Below are 19,275 nucleotides of genomic sequence, written 5' to 3'. Positions count from 1 at the left end.
CTTAAGAAGAATACCTACATTTTAGTTAAAAAGTACTTAGAAAAGTGGATTACATTTTTGTGTGGTTTACACATAATAATTGTAGAGGAATACATCAATTGCCTTCAACTCTAGGGTTTTAGTTCATATATACCTTCCTATTTGATTTACTCTTCCTTTTACATTCAAAGTATTGCTTCTGTTACCATGAAGATTCTATGAATTTTGTTTAATATTAAGATGAACTGTCTATTAGTAAGATGACTCAGATTTTTCATTTTTAAATTGTGTAAGTGAACATGTCAGGAAACTGATCTGTAATTTAACAAATAAAATATGAAGGTGCTGCTGAGATTTGAACTCAGGATCTCCTGTTTACTAGACAGGCACTTTAACCAGCTAAGCCACAGCACCTGCATGACAAAGTTCTATGAAATAGTTAGCTGAATGGAGTGAAATAGAAATCAGTTTTGTTTTTTTAGTTTTCTTTTCTAAGTTCACACAACTCTGTTCTGAAACACTGTAGGTGAGAACACCAAATTTATTTAAAAATACTTCCATAAGAGGTGGCTTACCGTTCTTCTAGAATATTGAATTATGTCTTGTGAGTGAAATGCATTAGTTAAATTCAACTCTAAATTGAATTTTCATCTCTTTCCTGGTCGTTGTAATTCTCATTTCCCTTATTCATGCATTGTATTGCTTTGAAATTCTGCAAATACCAAGTGCTTATTTCATTATGAGATGAAGCATTCTAAAGTGAATAGGAGTCTACTCGTGTTTTTAAACTGTATTTAACATTTTCTTGAAGAAATTAAATTCTATAAGTTTGGAGCAAATTTGAGGTACTACTGAGATTTGAAATCAGGATTTCTTGTTTACGAGACAGGCGCTTTAACCACTAAGCCACAGCACCTCTTTGCCCTACGGCAATTGAATAATTCACTTAGTTGCTATTATTGGTTCTCAATGCCTTCTGTGCAGTCTTCTTTATCTGTGTTATTACGTTAGACATAAAAGAATTCCCCATCACTTAAGAAGAATACCTAAGTCTTTGTTAAAAAGTACTCATAAAAGTAGATTACATTTTTGAGTGTTTCACAAATTATTATTGTAGAGGATTGCATCACTTTTCCTCTTCAACTCCATGGTTTTATTTCCTATTTATCTTCCTCTTTGATATACCCTTCATTTTACATTCACAGTCTAGCTTCTGTCATCTTGAAAATACTCTGAATTTTATTTAGTATTAAGATGAATTGTTCAATAGTAAGCTAATTCTAATTTTTCATTTTGAAATTATATCAAAGGTTCATCTAATGAAAATAATCTGTTATTTAACTATGAAAAGAGAAAGGTGCTGCTAAGAGTTGAAGTTAGGATCTCCTGTTTTCCATAAAGACACTTTAACCACCTAGGCCACAGAACCTGCATGACAAACTTTACTGGATCTGATAACAGAATGGAGTGCAATAGAAATCTCGTTTTTCAATTTTCTTTTCTAAGTTGATACAACTCTGTTGTCAAACACTATAGGTTAGAAGACCAAATTTATTTTAGAATACTTCCTTAATGAGTGACTTACCCTACCTATAGAATATAAAATTATGTGTTGTGAGTAAAATGCATTAGTTAAATTGAACTTTCAATTTGTTTGTCGTCTCTTTCCTTTTCTTTAACATTCTCTTTTCCCCTATTCTTTTATGGTATTGCTTTGAAATTCTGCAAAACACAAAGTGTTTATTTCATTTGGAGATCAAGCATTCTAAAGTCAAAAGAACACTACTCTTGTTTTTAAACTATATTTAATGTGTACTTGAAGAAATTGAGTTTTAAAAGTTTGAACTAATTCTAAAGTGTTGCTGAAATTTGAAAACAGGACTTCCTATTTATGAGAGAGAAGCTTTGACCACTAAACAACGGCACCTACTTATCTTACAAACTATGAATAGCTGACTTTGTGGAGATGACTTGTCCTCACTGCCTTCAGTGCAGTCTTGTTTATCTGTGGTGAAATGTTGAACAGAAAAGCATTCCCCACCACTTAAGAAGAATACCTACATTTTAGTTAAAAAGTACTTAGAAAAGTGGATTACATTTTTGTGTGGTTTACACATAATAATTGTAGAGGAATACATCAATTGCCTTCAACTCTAGGGTTTTAGTTCATATATACCTTCCTATTTGATTTACTCTTCCTTTTACATTCAAAGTATTGCTTCTGTTACCATGAAAATTCTCTGAATTTTGTTTAATATTAAGATGAACTGTCTATTAGTAAGATGACTCAGATTTTTCATTTTTAAATTGTGTAAGTGAACATGTCAGGAAACTGATCTGTAATTTAACAAATAAAATATGAAGGTGCTGCTGAGATTTCAACTCAGGATCTCCTGTTTACTAGACAGGCACTTTAACCAGCTAAGCCACAGCACCTGCATGACAAAGTTCTATGAAATAGTTAGCTGAATGGAGTGAAATAGAAATCAGTTTTGTTTTTTTAGTTTTCTTTTCTAAGTTCACACAACTCTGTTCTGAAACACTGTAGGTGAGAACACCAAATTTATTTAAAAATACTTCCATAAGAGGTGGCTTACCGTTCTTCTAGAATATTGAATTATGTCTTGTGAGTGAAATGCATTAGTTAAATTCAACTCTAAATTGAATTTTCATCTCTTTCCTGGTCGTTGTAATTCTCATTTCCCTTATTCATGCATTGTATTGCTTTGAAATTCTGCAAATACCAAGTGCTTATTTCATTATGAGATGAAGCATTCTAAAGTGAATAGGAGTCTACTCTTGTTTTTAAACTGTATTTAACATTTTCTTGAAGAAATTAAATTCTATAAGTTTGGAGCAAATTTGAGGTACTGCTGAGATTTGAAATCAGGATTTCTTGTTTACGAGACAGGCGCTTTAACCACTAAGCCACAGCACCTCTTTGCCCTACGGCAATTGAATAATTCACTTAGTTGCTATTATTGGTTCTCAATGCCTTCTGTGCAGTCTTCTTTATCTGTGTTATTACGTTAGACATAAAAGAATTCCCCATCACTTAAGAAGAATACCTAAGTCTTTGTTAAAAAGTACTCATAAAAGTAGATTACATTTTTGAGTGTTTCACAAATTATTATTGTAGAGGATTGCATCACTTTTCCTCTTCAACTCCATGGTTTTATTTCCTATTTATCTTCCTCTTTGATATACCCTTCATTTTACATTCACAGTCTAGCTTCTGTCATCTTGAAAATACTCTGAATTTTATTTAGTATTAAGATGAATTGTTCAATAGTAAGCTAATTCTAATTTTTCATTTTGAAATTATATCAAAGGTTCATCTAATGAAAATAATCTGTTATTTAACTATGAAAAGAGAAAGGTGCTGCTAAGAGTTGAAGTTAGGATCTCCTGTTTTCCATAAAGACACTTTAACCACCTAGGCCACAGAACCTGCATGACAAACTTTACTGGATCTGATAACAGAATGGAGTGCAATAGAAATCTCGTTTTTCAATTTTCTTTTCTAAGTTGATACAACTCTGTTGTCAAACACTATAGGTGAGAAGACCTCATTTATTTTAAAATACTTCCTTAATGAGTGACTTACCCTACCTATAGAATATTGAATTATGTGTTGTGAGTAAAATGCATTAGTTAAATTGAACTTTCAATTTGTTTGTCGTCTCTTTCCTTTTCTTTAACATTCTCTTTTCCCCTATTCATTTATGGTATTGCTTTGAAATTCTGCAAAACACAAAGTGTTTATTTCATTTGGTGATCAAGCATTCTAAAGTCAACAGAACACTACTCTTGTTTTTAAACTATATTTAATGTTTACTTGAAGAAATTGAGTTTTAAAAGTTTGAACTAATTCTAAAGTGTTGCTGAAATTTGAAAACAGGACTTCCTATTTATGAGAGAGAAGCTTTGACCACTAAACAACAGCACCTACTTATCTTACAAAATATGAATAGCTGACTTTGTGGAGATGACTTGTCCTCACTGCCTTCAGTGCAGTCTTGTTTATCTGTGGTGAAATGTTGAACAGAAAAGCATTCCCCACCACTTAAGAAGAATACCTACATTTTAGTTAAAAAGTACTTGGAAAAGTGGATTACATTTTTGAGTGGTTTACACATAATAATTGTAGAGGAATACATCAATTGCCTTCAACTCTAGGGTTTTAGTTCATATATACCTTCCTATTTGATTTACTATTCCTTTTACATTCAAAGTATTGCTTCTGTTACCATGAAAATTCTCTGAATTTTGTTTAATATTAAGATGAACTGTCTATTAGTAAGATGACTCAGATTTTTCATTTTTAAATTGTGTTAGAGAACATGTCAGGAAACTGATCTGTAATTTAACAATTAAAATATGAAGGTGCTGCTGAGATTTGAACTCAGGATCTCCTGTTTACTAGACAGGCGCTTTAACCAGCAAAGCCACAGCACCTGTGTGACAAAGTTTATTGAAATAGTTAGCTGAATGGAGTGAAATAGAAATCAGTTTTGTTTTTTTAATTTTCTTTTCTAAGTTCACACAACTCGGTTCTGGAACACTGTAGGTGAGAACACCAAATTTATTAAAAAATACTTCCATAAGAGGTGGCTTACCGTTCTTCTAATATATTGAATTATGTCTTGTGAGTGAAATGCATTAGTTAAATTCAACTCTAAATTGAATTTTCATCTCTTTCCTGGTCGTTGTGATTCTCATTTCCCTTATTCATGCATGGTATTGCTTTGAAATTCTGCAAAATACCAAGTGCTTATTTCATTATGAGATGAAGCATTCTAAAGTGAATAGGAGTCTACTCTTGTTTTTAAACTGTATTTAACATTTTCTTGAAGAAATTAAATTCTATAAGTTTGGACCAAATTTGAGGTACTGCTGAGATTTGAACTCAGGATTTCCTGTTTACAAGACAGGCGCTTTAACCACTAAGCCACAGCACCTCTTTGTCCTAAGGTGATTGAATAATTCACTTAGTTGCATTATTGGTTCTCAATGCCTTCTGTGGAGCCTTCTTTTTCTGTGTTATTACTTTAGACATAAAATAATTCCCCATCACTTAAGAAGAATACCTAAGTCTTTGTTAAAATGTACTCATAAAAGTAGATTACATTTCTGAGTGTTTCACAAATTATTATTGTAGAGGATTGCATCACTTTTCCTCTTCAACTCCATGGTTTGATTTCCTATTTATCTTCCTCTTTGATATACCCTTCATTTTACATTCACAGTCTAGCTTCTGTCATCTTGAAAATACTCTGAATTTTATTTGGTATCAAGATGAATTGTTCAATAGTAAGCTGATTCAAATTTTTCATTTTTAAATTATATCAAAGGTTCATCTAATGAAAATAATCTGTTATTTAACTATGAAAAGAGAAAGGTGCTGCTAAGAGTTGAAGTTATGATCTCCTGTTTTCCATAAAGACACTTTAACCACCTAGGCCACAGAACCTGCATCACAAACTTTACTGGATCTGATAACAGAATGGAGTGCAATAGAAATCTCGTTTTTCAATTTTCTTTTCTAAGTTGATACAACTCTGTTGTCAAACACTATGGGTGAGAAGACCAAATTTATTTTAGAATACTTCCTTAATGAGTGACTTACCCTAGCTATAGAATATAAAATTATGTGTTGTGAGTAAAATGCATTAGTTAAATTGAACTTTCAATTTGTTTGTTGTCTCTTTCCTTTTCTTTAACATTCTCTTTTCCCCTATTCTTTTATGATATTGGTTTGAAATTCTGCAAAACACAAAGTGTTTATTTCATTTGGAGATCAAGCATTCTAAAGTCAACAGAACACTACTCTTGTTTTTAAACTATATTTAATGTTTACTTGAAGAAATTGAGTTTTAAAAGTTTGAACTAATTCTAAAGTGTTGCTGAAATTTGAAAACAGGACTTCCTATTTATGAGAGAGAAGCTTTGACCACTAAACAACAGCACCTACTTATCTTACAAACTATGAATAGCTGACTTTGTGGAGATGACTTGTCCTCACTGCCTTCAGTGCAGTCTTGTTTATCTGTGGTGAAATGTTGAACAGAAAAGCATTCCCCACCACTTAAGAAGAATACCTACATTTTAGTTAAAAAGTACTTAGAAAAGTGGATTACATTTTTGTGTGGTTTACACATAATAATTGTAGAGGAATACATCAATTGCCTTCAACTCTAGGGTTTTAGTTCCTATATACCTTCCTATTTGATTTACTCTTCCTTTTACATTCAAAGTATTGCTTCTGTTACCATGAAAATTCTCTGAATTTTGTTTAATATTAAGATGAACTGTCTATTAGTAAGATGACTCAGATTTTTCATTTTTAAATTGTGTAAGAGAACATGTCAGGAAACTGATCTGTAATTTAACAATTAAAGTACGAAGGTGCTGCTGAGATTTGAACTCTGGATCTCCTATTTACTAGACAGGCGCTTTAACCAGCTAAGCCACAGCACCTGCATGACAAAGTTCTATGAAATAGTTAGCTGAATGGAGTGAAATAGAAATCAGTTTTCTTTTTTTAATTTTCTTTTCTAAGTTCACACAACTCGGTTCTGAAACACTGTAGGTGAGAACACCAAATTTATTTAAAAATACTTCCATAAGAGGTGGCTTACCGTTCTTCTAATATATTGAATTATGTCTTGTGAGTGAAATGCATTCGTTAAATTCAACTCTAAATTGAATTTTCATCTCTTTCCTGGTCGTTGTAATTCTCATTTCCCTTATTCATGCATGGTATTGCTTTGAAATTCTGAAAAATACCAAGTGCTTATTTCATTATGAGATGAAGCATTCTAAAGTGAATAGGAGTCTACTCTTGTTTTTAAACTGTATTTAACATTTTCTTGAAGAAATTAAATTCTATAAGTTTGGAGCAAATTTGAGGTACTGCTGAGATTTGAACTCAGGATTTCCTGTTTAAAAGACAGGGACTTTAACCACTAAGCCACAGCACCTCTTTGACCTACGGCAATTAAATAATTCACTTAGTTGCCATTATTGGTTCTCAATGCCTTCTGTGCAGTCTTCTTTATCTGTGTTATTACGTTAGACATAAAAGAATTCCCCATCACTTAAGAAGAATACCTAAGTCTTTGTTAAAAAGTACTCATAAAAGTAGATTACATTTTTGAGTGTTTCACAAATTATTATTGTAGAGGATTGCATCACTTTTCCTCTTCAACTCCATGGTTTTATTTCCTATTTATCTTCCTCTTTGATATACCCTTCATTTTACATTCACAGTCTAGCTTCTGTCATCTTGAAAATACTCAGAATTTTATTTAGTATTAAGATGAATTATTCAATAGTAAGCTAATTCTAATTTTTCATTTTGAAATTATATCAAAGGTTCATCTAATGAAAATAATCTGTTATTTAACTATAAAAAAAAGAGAAAGGTGCTGCTAAGAGTTGAAGTTAGGATCTCCTGTTTTCCATAAAGACACTTTAACCAGCTAGGCCACAGAACCTGCATGTCAAACTTTACTGGATCTGATAACAGAATGGAGTGCAATAGAAATCTTGTTTTTCAATTTTCTTTTCTAAGTTGATACAACTCTGTTGTCAAACACTATAGGTTAGAAGACCAAATTTATTTTAGAATACTTCCTTAATGAGTGACTTACCCTACCTATAGAATATAAAATTATGTGTTGTGAGTAAAATGCATTAGTTAAATTGAACTTTCAATTTGTTTGTCGTCTCTTTCCTTTTCTTTAACATTCTCTTTTCCCCTATTCTTTTATGGTATTGCTTTGAAATTCTGCAAAACACAAAGTGTTTATTTCATTTGGAGATCAAGCATTCTAAAGTCAAAAGAACACTACTCTTGTTTTTAAACTATATTTAATGTGTACTTGAAGAAATTGAGTTTTAAAAGTTTGAACTAATTCTAAAGTGTTGCTGAAATTTGAAAACAGGACTTCCTATTTATGAGAGAGAAGCTTTGACCACTAAACAACAGCACCTACTTATCTTAGAAACTATGAATAGCTGACTTTGTGGAGATGACTTGTCCTCACTGCCTTCAGTGCAGTCTTGTTTATCTGTGGTGAAATGTTGAACAGAAAAGCATTCCCCACCACTTAAGAAGAATACCTACATTTTAGTTAAAAAGTACTTAGAAAAGTGGATTACATTTTTGTGTGGTTTACACATAATAATTGTAGAGGAATACATCAATTGCCTTCAACTCTAGGGTTTTAGTTCTTATATACCTTCCTATTTGATTTACTCTTCCTTTTACAAAGTATTGCTTCTGTTACCATGAAAATTCTCTGAATTTTGTTTAATATTAAGATGAACTGTCTATTAGTAAGATGACTCAGATTTTTCATTTTTAAATTGTGTTAGAGAACATGTCAGGAAACTGATCTGTAATTTAACAATTAAAATATGAAGGTGCTGCTGAGATTTGAACTCAGGATCTCCTGTTTACTAGACAGGCGCTTTAACCAGCTAAGCCACAGCACCTGTGTGACAAAGTTTATCGAAATAGTTAGCTGAATGGAGTGAAATAAAAATCAGTTTTGTTTTTTTAATTTTCTTTTCTAAGTTCACACAACTCGGTTCTGGAACACTGTAGGTGAGAACACCAAATTTATTTAAAAATACTTCCATAAGAGGTGGCTTACCGTTCTTCTAATATATTGAATTATGTCTTGTGAGTGAAATGCATTAGTTAAATTCAACTCTAAATTGAATTTTCATCTCTTTCCTGGTCGTTGTGATTCTCATTTCCCTTATTCATGCATGGTATTGCTTTGAAATTCTGCAAAATACAGAGTGCTTATTTCATTATGAGATGAAGCATTCTAAAGTGAATAGGAGTCTACTCTTGTTTTTAAACTGTATTTAACATTTTCTTGAAGAAATTAAATTCTATAAGTTTGGACCAAATTTGAGGTACTGCTGAGATTTGAACTCAGGATTTCCTGTTTACAAGACAGGCGCTTTAACCACTAAGCCACAGAACCTCTTTGTCCTAAGATGATTGAATAATTCACTTAGTTGCATTATTGGTTCTCAATGCCTTCTGTGGAGTCTTCTTTTTCTGTGTTATTACTTTAGACATAAAATAATTCCCCATCACTTAAGAAGAATACCTAAGTCTTTGTTAAAATGTACTCATAAAAGTAGATTACATTTTTGAGTGTTTCACAAATTATTATTGTAGAGGATTGCATCACTTTTCCTCTTCAACTCCATGGTTTGATTTCCTATTTATCTTCCTCTTTGATATACCCTTCATTTTACATTCACAGTCTAGCTTCTGTCATCTTGAAAATACTCTGAATTTTATTTAGTATCAAGATGAATTGTTCAATAGTAAGCTGATTCAAATTTTTCATTTTTAAATTATATCAAAGGTTCATCTAATGAAAATAATCTGTTATTTAACTATGAAAAGAGAAAGGTGCTGCTAAGAGTTGAAGTTATGATCTCCTGTTTTCCATAAAGACACTTTAACCACCTAGGCCACAGAACCTGCATCACAAACTTTACTGGATCTGATAACAGAATGGAGTGCAATAGAAATCTCGTTTTTCAATTTTCTTTTCTAAGTTGATACAACTCTGTTGTCAAACACTATGGGTGAGAAGACCAAATTTATTTTAGAATACTTCCTTAATGGGTGACTTACCCTAGCTATAGAATTTAAAATTATGTGTTGTGAGTAAAATGCATTAGTTAAATTGAACTTTCAATTTGTTTGTTGTCTCTTTCCTTTTCTTTAACATTCTCTTTTCCCCTATTCTTTTATGATATTGGTTTGAAATTCTGCAAAACACAAAGTGTTTATTTCATTTGGAGATCAAGCATTCTAAAGTCAACAGAACACTACTCTTGTTTTTAAACTATATTTAATGTTTACTTGAAGAAATTGAGTTTTAAAAGTTTGAACTAATTCTAAAGTGTTGCTGAAATTTGAAAACAGGACTTCCTATTTATGAGAGAGAAGCTTTGACCACTAAACAACAGCACCTACTTATCTTACAAACTATGAATAGCTGACTTTGTGGAGATGACTTGTCCTCACTGCCTTCAGTGCAGTCTTGTTTATCTGTGGTGAAATGTTGAACAGAAAAGCATTCCCCACCACTTAAGAAGAATACCTACATTTTAGTTAAAAAGTACTTAGAAAAGTGGATTACATTTTTGTGTGGTTTACACATAATAATTGTAGAGGAATACATCAATTGCCTTCAACTCTAGGGTTTTAGTTCCTATATACCTTCCTATTTGATTTACTCTTCCTTTTACATTCAAAGTATTGCTTCTGTTACCATGAAAATTCTCTGAATTTTGTTTAATATTAAGATGAACTGTCTATTAGTAAGATGACTCAGATTTTTCATTTTTAAATTGTGTAAGAGAACATGTCAGGAAACTGATCTGTAATTTAACAATTAAAGTATGAAGGTGCTGCTGAGATTTGAACTCAGGATCTCCTATTTACTAGACAGGCGCTTTAACCAGCTAAGCCACAGCACCTGCACGACAAAGTTCTATGAAATAGTTAGCTGAATGGAGTGAAATAGAAATCAGTTTTGTTTTTTTAGTTTTCTTTTCTAAGTTCACACAACTCTGTTCTGAAACACTGTAGGTGAGAACACCAAATTTATTTAAAAATACTTCCATAAGAGGTGGCTTACCGTTCTTCTAATATATTGAATTATGTCTTGTGAGTGAAATGCATTAGTTAAATTCAACTCTAAATTGAATTTTCATCTCTTTCCTGGTCGTTGTAATTCTCATTTCCCTTATTCATGCATGGTATTGCTTTGAAATTCTGAAAAATACCAAGTGCTTATTTCATTATGAGATGAAGCATTCAAAAGTGAATAGGAGTCTACTCTTGTTTTTAAACTGTATTTAACATTTTCTTGAAGAAATTAAATTCTATAAGTTTGGAGCAAATTTGAGGTACTGCTGAGATTTGAACTCAGGATTTCCTGTTTAAGAGACATGGATTTTAACCACTAAGCCACACCACCTCTTTGACCTACAGCAATTAAATAATTCACTTAGTTGCCATTATTGGTTCTCAATGCCTTCTGTGCAGTTTTCTTTATCTGTGTTATTACGTTAGACATAAAAGAATTCCCCATCACTTAAGAAGAATACCTAAGTCTTTGTTAAAAAGTACTCATAAAAGTAGATTACATTTTTGAGTGTTTCACAAATTATTATTGTAGAGGATTGCATCACTTTTCCTCTTCAACTCCATGGTTTTATTTCCTATTTATCTTCCTCTTTGATATACCCTTCATTTTACATTCACAGTCTAGCTTCTGTCATCTTGAAAATACTCAGAATTGTATTTAGTATTAAGATGAATTATTCAATAGTAAGCTAATTATAATTTTTCATTTTGAAATTATATCAAAGGTTCATCTAATGAAAATAATCTGTTATTTAACTATAAAAAAAAGAGAAAGGTGCTGCTACGAGTTGAAGTTAGGATCTCCTGTTTTCCATAAAGACACTTTAACCACCTAGGCCACAGAACCTGCATGTCAAACTTTACTGGATCTGATAACAGAATGGAGTGCAATAGAAATCTTGTTTTTCAATTTTCTTTTCTAAGTTGATACAACTCTGTTGTCAAACACTATAGGTTAGAAGACCAAATTTATTTTAGAATACTTCCTTAATGAGTGACTTACCCTACCTATAGAATATAAAATTATGTGTTGTGAGTAAAATGCATTAGTTAAATTGAACTTTCAATTTGTTTGTCATCTCTTTCCTTTTCTTTTACATTCTCTTTTCCCCTATTCTTTTATGGTATTGCTTTGAAATTCTGCAAAACACAAAGTGTTTATTTCATTTGGAGATCAAGCATTCTAAAGTCAAAAGAACACTACTCTTGTTTTTAAACTATATTTAATGTGTACTTGAAGAAATTGAGTTTTAAAAGTTTGAACTAATTCTAAAGTGTTGCTGAAATTTGAAAACAGGACTTCCTATTTATGAGAGAGAAGCTTTGACCACTAAACAACAGCACCTACTTATCTTGCAAACTATGAATAGCTGACTTTGTGGAGATGACTTGTCCTCACTGTCTTCAGTACAGGCTTGTTTATCTGTGGTAAAATGTTGAACAGAAAAGCATTCCCCACCACTTAAGATAAATACCTACATTTTAGTTAACAAGTACTTAGAAAAGTGGATTACATTTTTGAGTGGTTTATACATAATAATTGTAGAGGAATACATCAATTGTCTTCAACTCTAGGGTTTTAGTTCATATATACCTTCCTATTTGATTTACTCTTCATTGTACATTCAAAGTATTGCTTCTGTTACCATGAAAATTCTCTGAATTTTATTTAATATTAAGATGACTCAGATTTTTAATTTTTCAATGGTGTTAGAAAAGCATCTCAGGAAACTGATCTGTAATTTAACAATTAAAATATGAAGGTGCTGCTGAGATTTGAACTCGGGATCTCCTGTTTACTAGACAGGCACTTTAACCAGCTAAGCCCCAGCACCTGCGTGACAAAGTTTATTGAAATAGTTAGCTGAATGGAGTGAAATAGAAATCAGTTTTGTTTTTTCAATTTTCTTTTCTAAGTTCACACAACTCGGTTCTGGAACACTGTAGGTGAGAACACCAAATTTATTTAAAAATACTTCCATAAGAGGTGGCTTACCGTTCTTCTAATATATTGAATTATGTCTTGTGAGTGAAATGCATTAGTTAAATTCAACTCTAAATTGAATTTTCATCTCTTTCCTGGTCGTTGTGATTCTCATTTCCCTTATTCATGCATGGTATTGCTTTGAAATTCTGCAAAATACCAAGTGCTTATTTCATTATGAGACGAAGCATTCTAAAGTGAATAGGAGTCTACTCTTGTTTTTAAACTGTATTTAACATTTTCTTGAAGAAATTAAATTCTATAAGTTTGGAGCAAATTTGAGGTACTGCTGAGATTTGAACTCAGTATTTCCTGTTTACGAGACAGGCGCTTTAACCACTAAGCCACAGCACCTCTTTGTTCTAAGGCGATTGAATAATTTACTTAGTTGCATTATTGGTTTTCAATGACTTCTGTGGAGTCTTCTTTTTCTGTGTTATTACGTTAGACATAAAAGAATTCCCCATCACTTAAGAAGAATACCTAAGTCTTTGTTAAAAGGTACTCATAAAAGTAGATTACATTTTTGAGTGTTTCACAAGTTATTATTGTAGAGGATTGCATCACTTTTCCTCTTCAACTCCATGGTTTGATTTCCTATTTATCTTCCTCTTTGATATACCCTTCATTTTACATTCACAGTCTAGCTTCTGTCATCTTGAAAATACTCTGAATTTTATTTAGTATCAAGATGAATTGTTCAATAGTAAGCTGATTCAAATTTTTCATTTTTAAATTATATCAAAGGTTCATCTAATGAAAATAATCTGTTATTTAACTATGAAAAGAGAAAGGTGCTGCTAAGAGTTGAAGTTAGGATCTCCTGTTTTCCATAAAGACACTTTAACCACCTAGGCCACAGAACCTGCATCACAAACTTTACTGGATCTGATAACAGAATGGAGTGCAATAGAAATCTCGTTTTTCAATTTTCTTTTCTAAGTTGATACAACTCTGTTGTCAAACACTATGGGTGAGAAGACCAAATTTATTTTAGAATACTTCCTTAATGAGTGACTTACCCTACCTATAGAATATAAAATTATGTGTTGTGAGTAAAATGCATTAGTTAAATTGAACTTTCAATTTCTTTGTTGTCTCTTTCCTTTTCTTTAACATTCTCTTTTCCCCTATTCTTTTATGGTATTGGTTTGAAATTCTGCAAAACACAAAGTGTTTATTTCATTTGGAAATCAAGCATTCTAAAGTCAACAGAACACTACTCTTGTTTTTAAACTATATTTAATGTTTACTTGAAGAAATTGAGTTTTAAAAGTTTAAACTAATTCTTAAGTGTTGCTGAAATTTGAAAACAGGACTTCCTATTTATGAGAGAGAAGCTTTGACCACTAAACAACAGCACCTACTTATCTTACAAACTATGAATAGCTGACTTTGTGGAGATGACTTGTCCTCACTGCCTTCAGTGCAGTCTTGTTTATCTGTGGTGAAATGTTGAACAGAAAAGCATTCCCCACCACTTAAGAAGAATACCTACATTTTAGTTAAAAAGTACTTAGAAAAGTGGATTACATTTGTGTGTGGTTTACACATAATAATTGTAGAGGAATACATCAATTGCCTTCAACTCTAGGGTTTTAGTTCATATATACCTTCCTATTTGATTTACTCTTCCTTTTACATTCAAAGTATTGCTTCTGTTACCATGAAAATTCTCTGAATTTTGTTTAATATTAAGATGAACTGTCTATTAGTAAGATGACTCAGATTTTTCATTTTTAAATTGTGTAAGTGAACATGTCAGGAAACTGATCTGTAATTTAACAATTAAAATATGAAGGTGCTGCTGAAATTTGAACTCAGGACCTCCTGTTTACTAGACAGGCGCTTTAACCAGCTAAGCCACAGCACCTGCATGACAAAGTTCTATGAAATAGTTAGCTGAGTGGAGTGAAATAGAAATCAGTTTTGTTTTTTTAGTTTTCTTTTCTAAGTTCACACAACTCTGTTCTGAAACACTGTAGGTGACAACACCAAATTTATTTAAAAATACTTCCATAAGAGGTGGCTTACCGTTCTTCTAGAATATTGAATTATGTCTTGTGAGTGAAATGCATTAGTTAAATTCAACTCTAAATTGAATTTTCATCTCTTTCCTGGTCGTTGTAATTCTCATTTCCCTTATTCATGCATGGTATTGCTTTGAAATTCTGCAAATACCAAGCGCTTATTTCATTATGAGATGAAGCATTCTAAAGTGAATAGGAGTCTACTCTTGTTTTTAAACTGTATTTAACATTTTCTTGAAGAAATTAAATTCTATAAGTTTGGAGCAAATTTGAGGTACTGCTGAGATTTGAACTCAGGATTTCCTGTTTAAGAGACAGGGACTTTAACCACTAAGCCACACCACCTCTTTGACCTACAGCAATTAAATAATTCACTTAGTTGCCATTATTGGTTCTCAATGCCTTCTGTGCAGTTTTCTTTATCTGTGTTATTACGTTAGACATAAAAGAATTCCCCATCACTTAAGAAGAATACCTAAGTCTTTGTTAAAAAGTACTCATAAAAGTAGATTACATTTTTGAGTGTTTCACAAATTATTATTGTAGAGGATTGCATCACTTTTCCTCTTCAACTCCATGGTTTTATTTCCTATTTATCTTCCTCTTTGATATACCCTTCATTTTACATTCACAGTCTAGCTTCTGTCATCTTGAAAATACTCAGAATTTTATTTAGTATTAAGATGAATTATTCAATAGTAAGCTAATTCTAATTTTTCATTTTGAAATTATATCAAAGGTTCATCTAATGAAAATAATCTGTTATTTAACTATAAAAAAAAGAGAAAGGTGCTGCTACGAGTTGAAGTTAGGATCTCCTGTTTTCCATAAAGACACTTTAACCACCTAGGCCACAGAACCTGCATGTCAAACTTTACTGGATCTGATAACAGAATGGAGTGCAATAGAAATCTTGTTTTTCAATTTTCTTTTCTAAGTTGATACAACTCTGTTGTCAAACACTATAGGTTAGAAGACCAAATTTATTTTAGAATACTTCCTTAATGAGTGACTTACCCTACCTATAGAATATAAAATTATGTGTTGTGAGTAAAATGCATTAGTTAAATTGAACTTTCAATTTGTTTGTCATCTCTTTCCTTTTCTTTTACATTCTCTTTTCCCCTATTCTTTTATGGTATTGCTTTGAAATTCTGCAAAACACAAAGTGTTTATTTCATTTGGAGATCAAGCATTCTAAAGTCAAAAGAACACTACTCTTGTTTTTAAACTATATTTAATGTGTACTTGAAGAAATTGAGTTTTAAAAGTTTGAACTAATTCTAAAGTGTTGCTGAAATTTGAAAACAGGACTTCCTATTTATGAGAGAGAAGCTTTGACCACTAAACAACAGCACCTACTTATCTTGCAAACTATGAATAGCTGACTTTGTGGAGATGACTTGTCCTCACTGTCTTCAGTACAGGCTTGTTTATCTGTGGTAAAATGTTGAACAGAAAAGCATTCCCCACCACTTAAGATAAATACCTACATTTTAGTTAACAAGTACTTAGAAAAGTGGATTACATTTTTGAGTGGTTTATACATAATAATTGTAGAGGAATACATCAATTGTCTTCAACTCTAGGGTTTTAGTTCATATATACCTTCCTATTTGATTTACTCTTCATTGTACATTCAAAGTATTGCTTCTGTTACCATGAAAATTCTCTGAATTTTATTTAATATTAAGATGACTCAGATTTTTAATTTTTCAATGGTGTTAGAAAAGCATCTCAGGAAACTGATCTGTAATTTAACAATTAAAATATGAAGGTGCTGCTGAGATTTGAACTCGGGATCTCCTGTTTACTAGACAGGTACTTTAACCAGCTAAGCCCCAGCACCTGCGTGACAAAGTTTATTGAAATAGTTAGCTGAATGGAGTGAAATAGAAATCAGTTTTGTTTTTTTAATTTTCTTTTCTAAGTTCACACAACTCGGTTCTGAAACACTGTAGGTGAGAACACCAAATTTATTTAAAAATACTTCCATAATAGGTGGCTTACCGTTCTTCTAATATATTGAATTATGTCTTGTGAGTGAAATGCATTTGTTAAATTCAACTCTAAATTGAATTTTCATCTCTTTCCTGGTCGTTGTAATTCTCATTTCCCTTATTCATGCATTGTATTGCTTTGAAATTCTGCAAAATACCAAGTGCTTATTTCATTATGAGACGAAGCATTCTAAAGTGAATAGGAGTCTACTCTTGTTTTTAAACTGTATTTAACATTTTCTTGAAGAAATTAAATTCTATAAGTTTGGAGCAAATTTGAGGTACTGCTGAGATTTGAACTCAGTATTTCCTGTTTACGAGACAGGCGCTTTAACCACTAAGCCACAGCACCTCTTTGTTCTAAGGCGATTGAATAATTTACTTAGTTGCATTATTGGTTTTCAATGACTTCTGTGGAGTCTTCTTTTTCTGTGTTATTACGTTAGACATAAAAGAATTCCCCATCACTTAAGAAGAATACCTAAGTCTTTGTTAAAAGGTACTCATAAAAGTAGATTACATTTTTGAGTGTTTCACAAGTTATTATTGTAGAGGATTGCATCACTTTTCCTCTTCAACTCCATGGTTTGATTTCCTATTTATCTTCCTCTTTGATATACCCTTCATTTTACATTCACAGTCTAGCTTCTGTCATCTTGAAAATACTCTGAATTTTATTTAGTATCAAGATGAATTGTTCAATAGTAAGCTGATTCAAATTTTTCATTTTTAAATTATATCAAAGGTTCATCTAATGAAAATAATCTGTTATTTAACTATGAAAAGAGAAAGGTGCTGCTAAGAGTTGAAGTTAGGATCTCCTGTTTTCCATAAAGACACTTTAACCACCTAGGCCACAGAACCTGCATCACAAACTTTACTGGATCTGATAACAGAATGGAGTGCAATAGAAATCTCGTTTTTCAATTTTCTTTTCTAAGTTGATACAACTCTGTTGTCAAACACTATGGGTGAGAAGACCAAATTTATTTTAGAATACTTCCTTAATGAGTGACTTACCCTACCTATAGAATATAAAATTATGTGTTGTGAGTAAAATGCATTAGTTAAATTGAACTTTCAATTTCTTTGTTGTCTCTTTCCTTTTCTTTAACATTCTCTTTTCCCCTATTCTTTTATGGTATTGGTTTGAAATTCTGCAAAACACAAAGTGTTTATTTCATTTGGAAATCAAGCATTCTAAAGTCAACAGAACACTACTCTTGTTTTTAAACTATATTTAATGTTTACTTGAAGAAATTGAGTTTTAAAAGTTTAAACTAATTCTTAAGTGTTGCTGAAATTTGAAAACAGGACTTCCTATTTATGAGAGAGAAGCTTTGACCACTAAACAACAGCACCTACTTATCTTACAAACTATGAATAGCTGACTTTGTGGAGATGACTTGTCCTCACTGCCTTCAGTGCAGTCTTGTTTATCTGTGGTGAAATGTTGAACAGAAAAGCATTCCCCACCACTTAAGAAGAATACCTACATTTTAGTTAAAAAGTACTTAGAAAAGTGGATTACATTTGTGTGTGGTTTACACATAATAATTGTAGAGGAATACATCAATTGCCTTCAACTCTAGGGTTTTAGTTCATATATACCTTCCTATTTGATTTACTCTTCCTTTTACATTCAAAGTATTGCTTCTGTTACCATGAAAATTCTCTGAATTTTGTTTAATATTAAGATGAACTGTCTATTAGTAAGATGACTCAGATTTTTCATTTTTAAATTGTGTAAGTGAACATGTCAGGAAACTGATCTGTAATTTAACAATTAAAATATGAAGGTGCTGCTGAAATTTGAACTCAGGACCTCCTGTTTACTAGACAGGCGCTTTAACCAGCTAAGCCACAGCACCTGCATGACAAAGTTCTATGAAATAGTTAGCTGAGTGGAGTGAAATAGAAATCAGTTTTGTTTTTTTAGTTTTCTTTTCTAAGTTCACACAACTCTGTTCTGAAACACTGTAGGTGACAACACCAAATTTATTTAAAAATACTTCCATAAGAGGTGGCTTACCGTTCTTCTAGAATATTGAATTATGTCTTGTGAGTGAAATGCATTAGTTAAATTCAACTCTAAATTGAATTTTCATCTCTTTCCTGGTCGTTGTAATTCTCATTTCCCTTATTCATGCATGGTATTGCTTTGAAATTCTGCAAATACCAAGCGCTTATTTCATTATGAGATGAAGCATTCTAAAGTGAATAGGAGTCTACTCTTGTTTTTAAACTGTATTTAACATTTTCTTGAAGAAATTAAATTCTATAAGTTTGGAGCAAATTTGAGGTACTGCTGAGATTTGAACTCAGGATTTCCTGTTTAAGAGACAGGGACTTTAACCACTAAGCCACACCACCTCTTTGACCTACAGCAATTAAATAATTCACTTAGTTGCCATTATTGGTTCTCAATGCCTTCTGTGCAGTTTTCTTTATCTGTGTTATTACGTTAGACATAAAAGAATTCCCCATCACTTAAGAAGAATACCTAAGTCTTTGTTAAAAAGTACTCATAAAAGTAGATTACATTTTTGAGTGTTTCACAAATTATTATTGTAGAGGATTGCATCA

General features: G+C 31.7%; 14 non-coding genes across 14 annotated transcripts; all 14 read right to left on the bottom strand.

Moving 5' to 3' along the window:
* Nucleotides 1-319: 319 nt before the first annotated feature.
* Nucleotides 320-393, bottom strand: TRNAT-AGU (transfer RNA threonine (anticodon AGU)). Its single transcript has one exon. It is a non-coding gene; the product is annotated as a tRNA-Thr (tRNA).
* Nucleotides 394-2,341: 1,948 nt separating this feature from the next.
* Nucleotides 2,342-2,415, bottom strand: TRNAT-AGU (transfer RNA threonine (anticodon AGU)). Its single transcript has one exon. It is a non-coding gene; the product is annotated as a tRNA-Thr (tRNA).
* A 1,948-nt stretch (nucleotides 2,416-4,363) lies between these two features.
* Nucleotides 4,364-4,437, bottom strand: TRNAT-AGU (transfer RNA threonine (anticodon AGU)). The gene has a single exon. It is a non-coding gene; the product is annotated as a tRNA-Thr (tRNA).
* A 430-nt stretch (nucleotides 4,438-4,867) lies between these two features.
* On the bottom strand, nucleotides 4,868-4,940 carry TRNAT-UGU (transfer RNA threonine (anticodon UGU)). The gene has a single exon. It is a non-coding gene; the product is annotated as a tRNA-Thr (tRNA).
* A 1,445-nt stretch (nucleotides 4,941-6,385) lies between these two features.
* Nucleotides 6,386-6,459, bottom strand: TRNAT-AGU (transfer RNA threonine (anticodon AGU)). The gene has a single exon. It is a non-coding gene; the product is annotated as a tRNA-Thr (tRNA).
* Nucleotides 6,460-6,889: 430 nt separating this feature from the next.
* TRNAK-UUU (transfer RNA lysine (anticodon UUU)) lies at nucleotides 6,890-6,962 on the bottom strand. Its single transcript has one exon. It is a non-coding gene; the product is annotated as a tRNA-Lys (tRNA).
* A 1,445-nt stretch (nucleotides 6,963-8,407) lies between these two features.
* TRNAT-AGU (transfer RNA threonine (anticodon AGU)) lies at nucleotides 8,408-8,481 on the bottom strand. The gene has a single exon. It is a non-coding gene; the product is annotated as a tRNA-Thr (tRNA).
* A 430-nt stretch (nucleotides 8,482-8,911) lies between these two features.
* TRNAT-UGU (transfer RNA threonine (anticodon UGU)) lies at nucleotides 8,912-8,984 on the bottom strand. The gene has a single exon. It is a non-coding gene; the product is annotated as a tRNA-Thr (tRNA).
* Nucleotides 8,985-10,429: 1,445 nt separating this feature from the next.
* TRNAT-AGU (transfer RNA threonine (anticodon AGU)) lies at nucleotides 10,430-10,503 on the bottom strand. The gene has a single exon. It is a non-coding gene; the product is annotated as a tRNA-Thr (tRNA).
* Nucleotides 10,504-12,436: 1,933 nt separating this feature from the next.
* On the bottom strand, nucleotides 12,437-12,510 carry TRNAT-AGU (transfer RNA threonine (anticodon AGU)). Its single transcript has one exon. It is a non-coding gene; the product is annotated as a tRNA-Thr (tRNA).
* A 430-nt stretch (nucleotides 12,511-12,940) lies between these two features.
* Nucleotides 12,941-13,013, bottom strand: TRNAT-CGU (transfer RNA threonine (anticodon CGU)). Its single transcript has one exon. It is a non-coding gene; the product is annotated as a tRNA-Thr (tRNA).
* Nucleotides 13,014-14,458: 1,445 nt separating this feature from the next.
* TRNAT-AGU (transfer RNA threonine (anticodon AGU)) lies at nucleotides 14,459-14,532 on the bottom strand. The gene has a single exon. It is a non-coding gene; the product is annotated as a tRNA-Thr (tRNA).
* A 2,436-nt stretch (nucleotides 14,533-16,968) lies between these two features.
* Nucleotides 16,969-17,041, bottom strand: TRNAT-CGU (transfer RNA threonine (anticodon CGU)). The gene has a single exon. It is a non-coding gene; the product is annotated as a tRNA-Thr (tRNA).
* Nucleotides 17,042-18,486: 1,445 nt separating this feature from the next.
* TRNAT-AGU (transfer RNA threonine (anticodon AGU)) lies at nucleotides 18,487-18,560 on the bottom strand. Its single transcript has one exon. It is a non-coding gene; the product is annotated as a tRNA-Thr (tRNA).
* Between the last annotated feature and the right edge of the window lie 715 nt (nucleotides 18,561-19,275).

This window comes from Pleurodeles waltl, chromosome 12 (genome assembly GCF_031143425.1).
Source record: "Pleurodeles waltl isolate 20211129_DDA chromosome 12, aPleWal1.hap1.20221129, whole genome shotgun sequence".
In the NCBI taxonomy this organism is placed as follows: Eukaryota; Metazoa; Chordata; class Amphibia; order Caudata; family Salamandridae; genus Pleurodeles; species Pleurodeles waltl.
The sequence above is the reverse complement of the archived record's forward strand: the minus strand, read 5'-3'. Positions and strand labels throughout refer to the sequence as shown.